Source organism: Mustela putorius, unplaced genomic scaffold, assembly GCF_011764305.1.
Source record: "Mustela putorius furo isolate JIRA1106 unplaced genomic scaffold, ASM1176430v1.1 tig00003898_pilon_pilon_pilon, whole genome shotgun sequence".
NCBI lineage: Eukaryota > Metazoa > Chordata > Mammalia > Carnivora > Mustelidae > Mustela > Mustela putorius.
In genome coordinates, this window is record NW_025422047.1 from 38,486,734 (window position 1) to 38,494,710 (window position 7,977).

The window sequence follows — 7,977 nt, forward strand, 5'->3', positions numbered from 1 at the left end:
CAAAGAGGCAGGCAGAAAGAGAGAGGAGGAAAGCAGGCTCTCCACAAAGCAGAGAGCCCAATGTGGGGCTCGATCCCAGGACCCTGGAATCATGAGCTGAGCCGAAGGCAGAGGCTCTAACCCACTGAGCCACCGAGGTGCCCCTTAGTGAATGTTTTTTGCATCCAACAACCCTCATCTTCATGAGATCAAGGATCATATCTTATTTATCTTGACATTTCAATGCTTATTCTAGTGACTTGCACTTTGAATACACTCACACAGCGAGAAAGAAATAACAATAGCATTTATTAAGAATTTATTTTCTTCTGGGGAGCCTGGGTGGCTCAGTGGGTTAAAGCCTCTGCTTCCGGCTCAGGTCATGATCTCAGGGTCCTGGGATCGAGCCCCGAATCGGGCTCTCTGCTCAGCAGGGAGCTTGCTTCCTCCTCCCTCTCTGCCTGCCTCTCTGCCTACTTGTGATCTCTGTCTGTCAAAGAAATAAATAAAATATAAAAAAATTATTTTTTCTATGCAATATACATTGTGTGAATCACCATATATAATTTTAGCAATAGCTTGATGTTATAGGTAGTTATATCTTCCTCTTTTTTACAGAAGAAATTAATGCTGAAAGATGAACAGTTAAAGAAAGAAAACTCTGCTAAAGTTGTATCACTGGGAAGTAGCTTACCTAAAATTTGCATCTTGGCAGGCTGGCTCTCTGTTATGATTCTATAATTACCAGAGGATACTCTTTTTCTAGAATGGAAAACAGATAAATAATTAAAAGCATGGTTACTTTCGTTTTGAAATTTGGGATGAGCAGTTATATATCTTATATAGGTTTTATATTTTTATTCTGGTGATAAAGTCAGTATATGTCACACATACTTGATTTCAAATTGCTTCAACATTTATTTAGCAATAATTAAATTTGAGTTTATACTTAATGTAATCTATCTGTGTGTAGTACCTGTTGAGAAACAGTTCTCCCTGGGTCTCGTGGGGTTTTTTTTGAATGTGTGTTTGCTTTTGGTTTTTGATGTAGTGTTCAATGATTCATCCATTGCATATAACACCCAGGGCTCAAAGCACTGGCTGCTGTTCTTCCAGACTATTTTGCAAGGATATTTTCATAGCAAATGGCCTTGAAGATAAAAAATATTGTCACTTCTGAAACAAAGGGAAGGTACGCTAATTTCAATTTAGGAGAGATTTGAATTCTCTAAATGCAGAGTTCCTCTCCTATAATATAATCCACCCTATATGTGTGCAGTTATCATCTGGCTCTCTTTCTGTCTGTCTCTCCTTAAAACTGGGAGTCAGAGAACTAAAAGAAATAAAGTGGATACTCTGGCTACTGCTATTGATTAACAATAAACTGTCCGTCTTTGAGTCAGGAATCTATCTACATACATAAAACCATAGCAAGCAAATTCATTAGTTTATGTATAGTATGAACCCCTAGACCCTTTAAAGTTCCTAATATATACATTATATGATTTTTTCATTACATATTATTAAATTAGTTATTTTTTAGGAAAGACATTTGCTGAATTTATCTAATATTTTAGAATATTTTAAAGACTCTAGATTTGAATGGTTTGAAGAGACCATGAAAATTCATCAAAGATTGAATATGTAAGCATTTGAACTATTTGAAAAATAAATATAAATCTATTCCTGATCATCTTGGATATATATTTGGCTGGTAATGAATATTTTTAAAGCATTAGACCAGCTGTTCACAACAGGAGCCAATCTGTCTCCTGGGGAATATTTGGCAACATCAGGAAACATCTTTGTTACACATTGCTTGAGTTACATACATTCATTGTTTGTCTCAACTGGGAGTAGTATTGGTTATTACTATCATTTACTGATGCAGACACCAGGGATGTACAGGACAACCACCCATAATGAATTATTTGGTCCCAAATGTCATTTATGATCATGTTGCAAACCCAGTTACACATATATGTGCTTCCACATCTGAATTTGAGAAATCTAAATCAATTTTCTCAATGATAAGAATGAATCTGCATATAAAATTTTAAGGATGTGAATATCTCTAATTTATCTATCATGTCTATAATACAATATTTCATGAAACTCAAGCCATAACATAAATGATAGCAAATAGTTAATAGAAAACCAAAATTTCAATCATTCTAAATTTTAGGATATATTTATATTTAGACATATTAGAGTAATATAGTCAAGACTTTTTTATTATTATTTTTGGTAATGAGGTATAACCAATAATGTATATAAAGAAAACAAGCTTTTATCATGTATATAGATGGGCATGGATGGGTATGAACATTAAAAAGAAATTATCCTGTATCTGGTTACCTAAGTCTATGCTATTACTATGGAAGCTGCAGTACTGTATTATCTATTTGTTATTTAAGGAAATTCTGTAATTTATATATATTACTTTCCAAAATCGTAATGTTGTGTTTGAATATCACCCGGTTTATAGAACAATCCTTAAGCATCCATGACTTTACAATTATAATTATAAAATTATATGTATGACCAGCATATGTGTATGCATATATGTATATATGTATACATGCATGTATACACAACTAGTTACATATAATTAGCTAACATGCACCAAATATCTGTGTTGTAGGGTCAAATAAAATTTGTCAAAATTGTTCTAATTGGTATAGCATTATCTGGTTCACAAGTGTGGCCCAACAGTGTCTTCATTCATATCACCCAGTATTAGTAGGATCCATCTACATATAATCAGAATTTTATTTTTCAGGGGGGAATTAACACTGTTTTAAAGACTCCAAAGAGAAATCCAGTATCACTGTACCTGGCTGGCTAGTCGGGTAAGCATCTGGCTTCAGTTCAGGTCACGATCCCAGGGTCCCAGGGTCAAGTCCCATATCAGTCTCCCCACCCAATGAGGAGTCTGCTTCTCCCTCTCCCTCTGCTCCTCTCCCTGCTCATGCTCCACTCTCCTGTTTATGCTCTCTTTCTCATGCTCACTCTGTCTCAAATAAATAAAATATTTTAAAATAATAAATAAATATACAATATAGGAAGAGGAGCACAAGGGATATGGCAGGAGTAAGAGTTGGGGAGCTGGGGTAGCATGTCTGGTGGCCTGAGTTGCAAGCAAGCAGTGCTGTCTTGGCCTATGTGACTGGCGCTAGCGTGGCTTCTGTCTGGAGAGGATGCAAGCTGACCATTGAGGAACCTCTTCTCAGAAAGTTTTAACTGAGTGAAATAGACTTCAGAATTATGGCATAAGATGAGTTAATTCTCAGATGGAAACAATAGGAAGTATATGTTTAAGCTTTGGAGGGCAAGTGCACAGATCTTAATTCTAATTATGTAACTGGCTTAAGGGAGTCTGAAGAAAAACTAAAGCCAGCAACAAGAGTCTGCACACAGGGAAAATAATCCTTGTAATGTGACTAGCAACCAAAGAGGAAGAGACACAAATGTATACTGCTCAAATCCAGTATGGCAAGCAAGTCTAGCAGCCAAGCATTGCCCAAATGAGATCAACAGATGTGGTAGACCCAGCAATCAACTTGTTTTTTTTTTTTTTTTTCTAAGAATGAAAGGTGAATTGGAACAGACTAATGACAAACTGAAACAAGCCTGAAAAAACTATGTACTTGGAAGTTTATGCTAGAAGTAGTTAACAATCATACTCCCCAGTTGAGACTTCCCTGATTATCCCACTAGGAAAAGCTATAGTGGGACAGCTAAATACTCCTTTCCACAGTAGTATTTAGACTTTTTGAGGGGGAAAAAAAAAAAACAGGCCATAGTCTTATACTTTCCAGCTAGAAATTGTTCATGTAAAATTTACCAGATGAATCTTGTGTTTGACATTTTTCTCTTCCCTCACCCCTGGCTTCAGAGGCCTGATGGTGAAGGACTATTCCAAAGAAGTAGCCACTTCAAAAACTTCCTTCTAGCAGCTTTCCCAGGGATGTGTTTTACACCTTGAAGCAAAGTTGGCTTTACAGAAAAAAATACAGTGAGGAGCTTAAGCGCAGTGAGAATGAATTGAATTCTTCATCACTCAACTTGACAGAAGTAGAAGGTATGCTGAGCACCATTCTAGTTTTTCAGCAGCAACTGAAAGAGTCATGCCTGTAGTTGGCTCAGTACTAATAACAGGGGTATCATGCTCCAGCCCCAAGTAACAGCAGAACTACATCTCCTGAGCCTGAATGACAGGCAGAGGCCACAGGTAAAGACTGCAATTGGCTGGCCAGTGGACCAAGTAATGGCTGTTCCTCCTGGCAGAGGACATTTGGGTTCAGATTTCACAGGAAGAGGGACATAGCCAGAGATGACTTTCCTTCTTCTCCAGATAATGGTAATAAAGCTTCCAACAGCTCAGAGGGGAGAACTGGAAGAGGAGATAGTAGTTAGGCAGACCAACTCAATGCAGGGTATGGAAGTGTTGACTTTCGCACTGGCAGTGTTCAGTTTCGTAATATTTTTTTCCAACAAATTTTTGTACTGTGCCATTTAATTTGGGGGTGATTCTGTCCGGTGAATCAACACATACTTTTATTACAATTTAATTTTTTTCAGGGTGTTTTTTTTTTCTTTTCATTTTTTTTCTTTCTTTGTTTCAATACCTTTGTCATTTTCGAAATTGTAACAGTTAATTACTTTGTTGCTAAAAGGACATTTTGTGTAGGGTCAAATTACTGTTATGTGACTTAATGTATAGTTATAAATGGAAATCTTTCCTTAAAGCATAACACAATTATGTTTATAAAAATTTCTGTCTATCCTAGGATCTGCACAGGATAAGGGCATTCTTACCCATGCTAGAGTTAGCTATTAGAATAGATGTAGGTTTATGACTGCCAACTTTGCCAGTATAATAGTTTTAATGTAAAATTTGGACTTGCTGATGGAGTCCTATTGTACTTTCAGGGTTAGATACAGTTTTCCCCATCATACATCTGTGCCTTTTCTCTTTAGGTGACTGAATGTTTAGGAAATTTATGTGTATAGTACTCAGTTTTTATGAACTGTTGTATCCTGTTAATGCATACTGCTCTATGATTCCAGTATATCTTACCTATACTGAACAAACCTAAATAAAATTTTGCATTGTAAAAAAGGAAGAAAGGAAGAAAAAAAGAAAGGAAGAAAGAAATCTGGTATACCCAACACTTACTTCTACTACTTGGTTGGATAGTAACAGAATTTCATGGAAGGGTGTGATAATACAGCCATTTGGGAATTGTTTTTGCAAGTAGAATTAAAACTTGTAAGATTCCAAAGAGGATAAGTAAATTAAGTACTACATTCACAATTGAAGGACTCTATTCACATGTATTTAAGACAAAAATTTCATTCTGCATCAAAATTTTAGCCTTTTACTCAAATTATATCAGTTGTTGAATATATTTTAAATAGAGTTTTAAAATATATCTTACTGACTGAAGAAATACCAATTCTAAAGATTTTCTTTCAAAATTCTGAGTTTTTCAGAGTCCATAGTCTCTCAATACTGTTATGCTGAAAATAAATAAATAAAATAAATAAAATTAAAAAAAAAGAAAAGAAAATTCTGAGTTTTTAAAATATAGATTTACTTACATTTTCATTAGTCATTATTTTATCATATGCAACCAGAAGTGTTTTCTACAATGTGTGTTTTGTTTGTACAGGTTGAGTTTGTCCAGGGATACCTGGCTAGCTCAGTTGGTAGATCATGTGACTTTTGATCTCAGGGTCATGTGTTTGAGCCACATGTGGTTATGGAGCCTACCTAAAATGTCAAAAAAAAAAAAAAAGTCCAAAAGTAAAATGAAGGAAGTAATGAGGGAAAGTCGAGAGAAATTATGAATTAAAATAGTATTTAAATGCTTATTAACTCTACTGAAGAGAAAAAGCCTTTCCATCTACGTATATGGTTAAAGGAAAATGTTTCTTTTTTTTAATGGAGATGTAATGGCCTAAAATATTATATTAGTTTCAGGTGATATTTGGAAATATTGCAAAATGATCACCACAATAGGTCTAGTTAACATTTATTGTCATACAGTTTTTTGCTTTGTTTTGTTTTTTTATGATGGTAACTTTCAAGATCTACTCTTTCAGCAACTTTCAAATACACTGTATAACTATAGTCACCATGCTGTACTTCACATCACCATGGCTTACTTATTTTATAAGAATCAAATTCCTAGGCCATTCACATTGAGAGTGATTATTGATAGATATGTTTTTATTGACATCGTGTTACCTTTGAAGTCTTTCTTTCTGTAGATTGTCTCTATATTTCTGTTCAATGCTATTCTTAGGATTTTTCCTCTTTTATAGAACCCCCCTTAATATTTCCTGCAATGTTAGCTTGATGGTTGCATAGTCTTTTAAGCCTTGCCGGTCTTGGAAACTCTTTATCTCTCCATCCATTTTAAATGTCAGTCTTGCTGGATAAAGTATTCTTGGCTGCATGTTCTTCTCATTCAGTGCCCTGAATATATCTTGCCAGCCCTTTCTGGCTTGCCAGGTCTCTGTGGACAAGTCTGACATTATTCTGATGGGCTTTCCTCTGTAAGTAAGGAGCCTCTTTGTCCTAGCGGCTTTCAAGAGATTATATCTACAATTATGATTCCTTAGTTTGACTATCAGGTGCCTTGATGTTTTTCTGGAATCTATAATCTTGAGTGGAGACCGTTTGGCCTCTAGTACATGAACGCTGGTTCCATTCGCATGATTGGGAAAATTTTCTTGAAGAACTTGTTCCACTATATCTTCTAGACTTCTTTTTTTCTCCTCCCCTTCAGGGATTTTATAGGTAGTAACCTCTTCGATATCAGCCACTGCCACTTCTTTCAAGATATATCTCCAAAGGCAAAGGAACAAAATTAAAAAATGAACTTTTGGGACTTCATCAAGATCAAAAGCTTCTGCACAGCAAAGGAAACAGTCAACAAAACAAAGAGGCAACCCACGGAATGGGAGAAGATATTTGCAAATGACAGTACAGACAAAAGGCTGATATCCAGGAACTATAAAGAATTTCTCAAACTCAACACACACACAACAGATAATCATGTCAAAAAATGGTCAGAAGACATGAACAGACACTTCTCCAATGAAGACATACAAATGGCTATCAGACACATGAAAAAATGTTCACTAGCTATCAGGGAGATTCAAATTAAAACCACATTGAGATACCACCTTACACCAGTTAGAATGACCACAATTAGCAAGACAGGAAACAGCATGTGTTGGAGAGGATGTGGAGAAAGAACCCTCTTACACTGTTGGTGGGAATGCAAGTTGGTGCAGCCAATTTGGAGAACAGTGTGGAGATTCCTCAGGAAATTAAAAATAGAGCTTCCCTGTGACCCTGCAGTTGCACTACTGGGTATTTCCCCCAAAGATATAGATGTAGTGAAAAGAAGGGCCATCTGTACCCCAATGTTTATAGCAGCAATGGCCATGGTCGCCAAACTGTAGAAAGAACCAAGATGCCCTTCAATGGACGAATGAATAAGGAAGATGTGGTCCATATACATTAGGGAGTATTATGCCTCCATCAGAAAGGGTGAATACCCAACTTTTGTAGCAACATGGATGGGACTGGAAGAGATTATGCTGAGTAAAATAAGTCAAGCAGAGAGAGTCAATTATCATATGGTTTCACTTATTTGTGGAGCTTAACAAATAGCATGGAGGACAAAGGGAGTTAGAGAGGAGAAGGGAGTTGGGGGAAATTGGAAGGGGGGGTGAACCATGAGAGACTATGGACTCTGAAAAACAATCTGAGGGTTTTGAAGGGGCGGGGGTTGGAGGTTGGGGGAACCAGGTGGTGGGTATTGGAGAGTGCATGGATTGCATGGAGCACTGGGTGTGGTGCAAAAACAATGAATACTGTTACGCTGAAAATAAATTTAAAAAAATTTAAAAAAAAGAATCAAATTCCTACACCAGAAAACATGAATAAGTGAAAACTGATTTTCTTTTTTTTTAATA

General features: G+C 36.2%; 1 pseudogene; it reads left to right on the forward strand.

Annotated features, from left to right (window-relative positions):
* Positions 1-1,124: 1,124 nt before the first annotated feature.
* On the forward strand, positions 1,125-3,616 carry LOC101681717 (annotated as a pseudogene).
* The last annotated feature ends 4,361 nt before the right edge of the window (positions 3,617-7,977 follow it).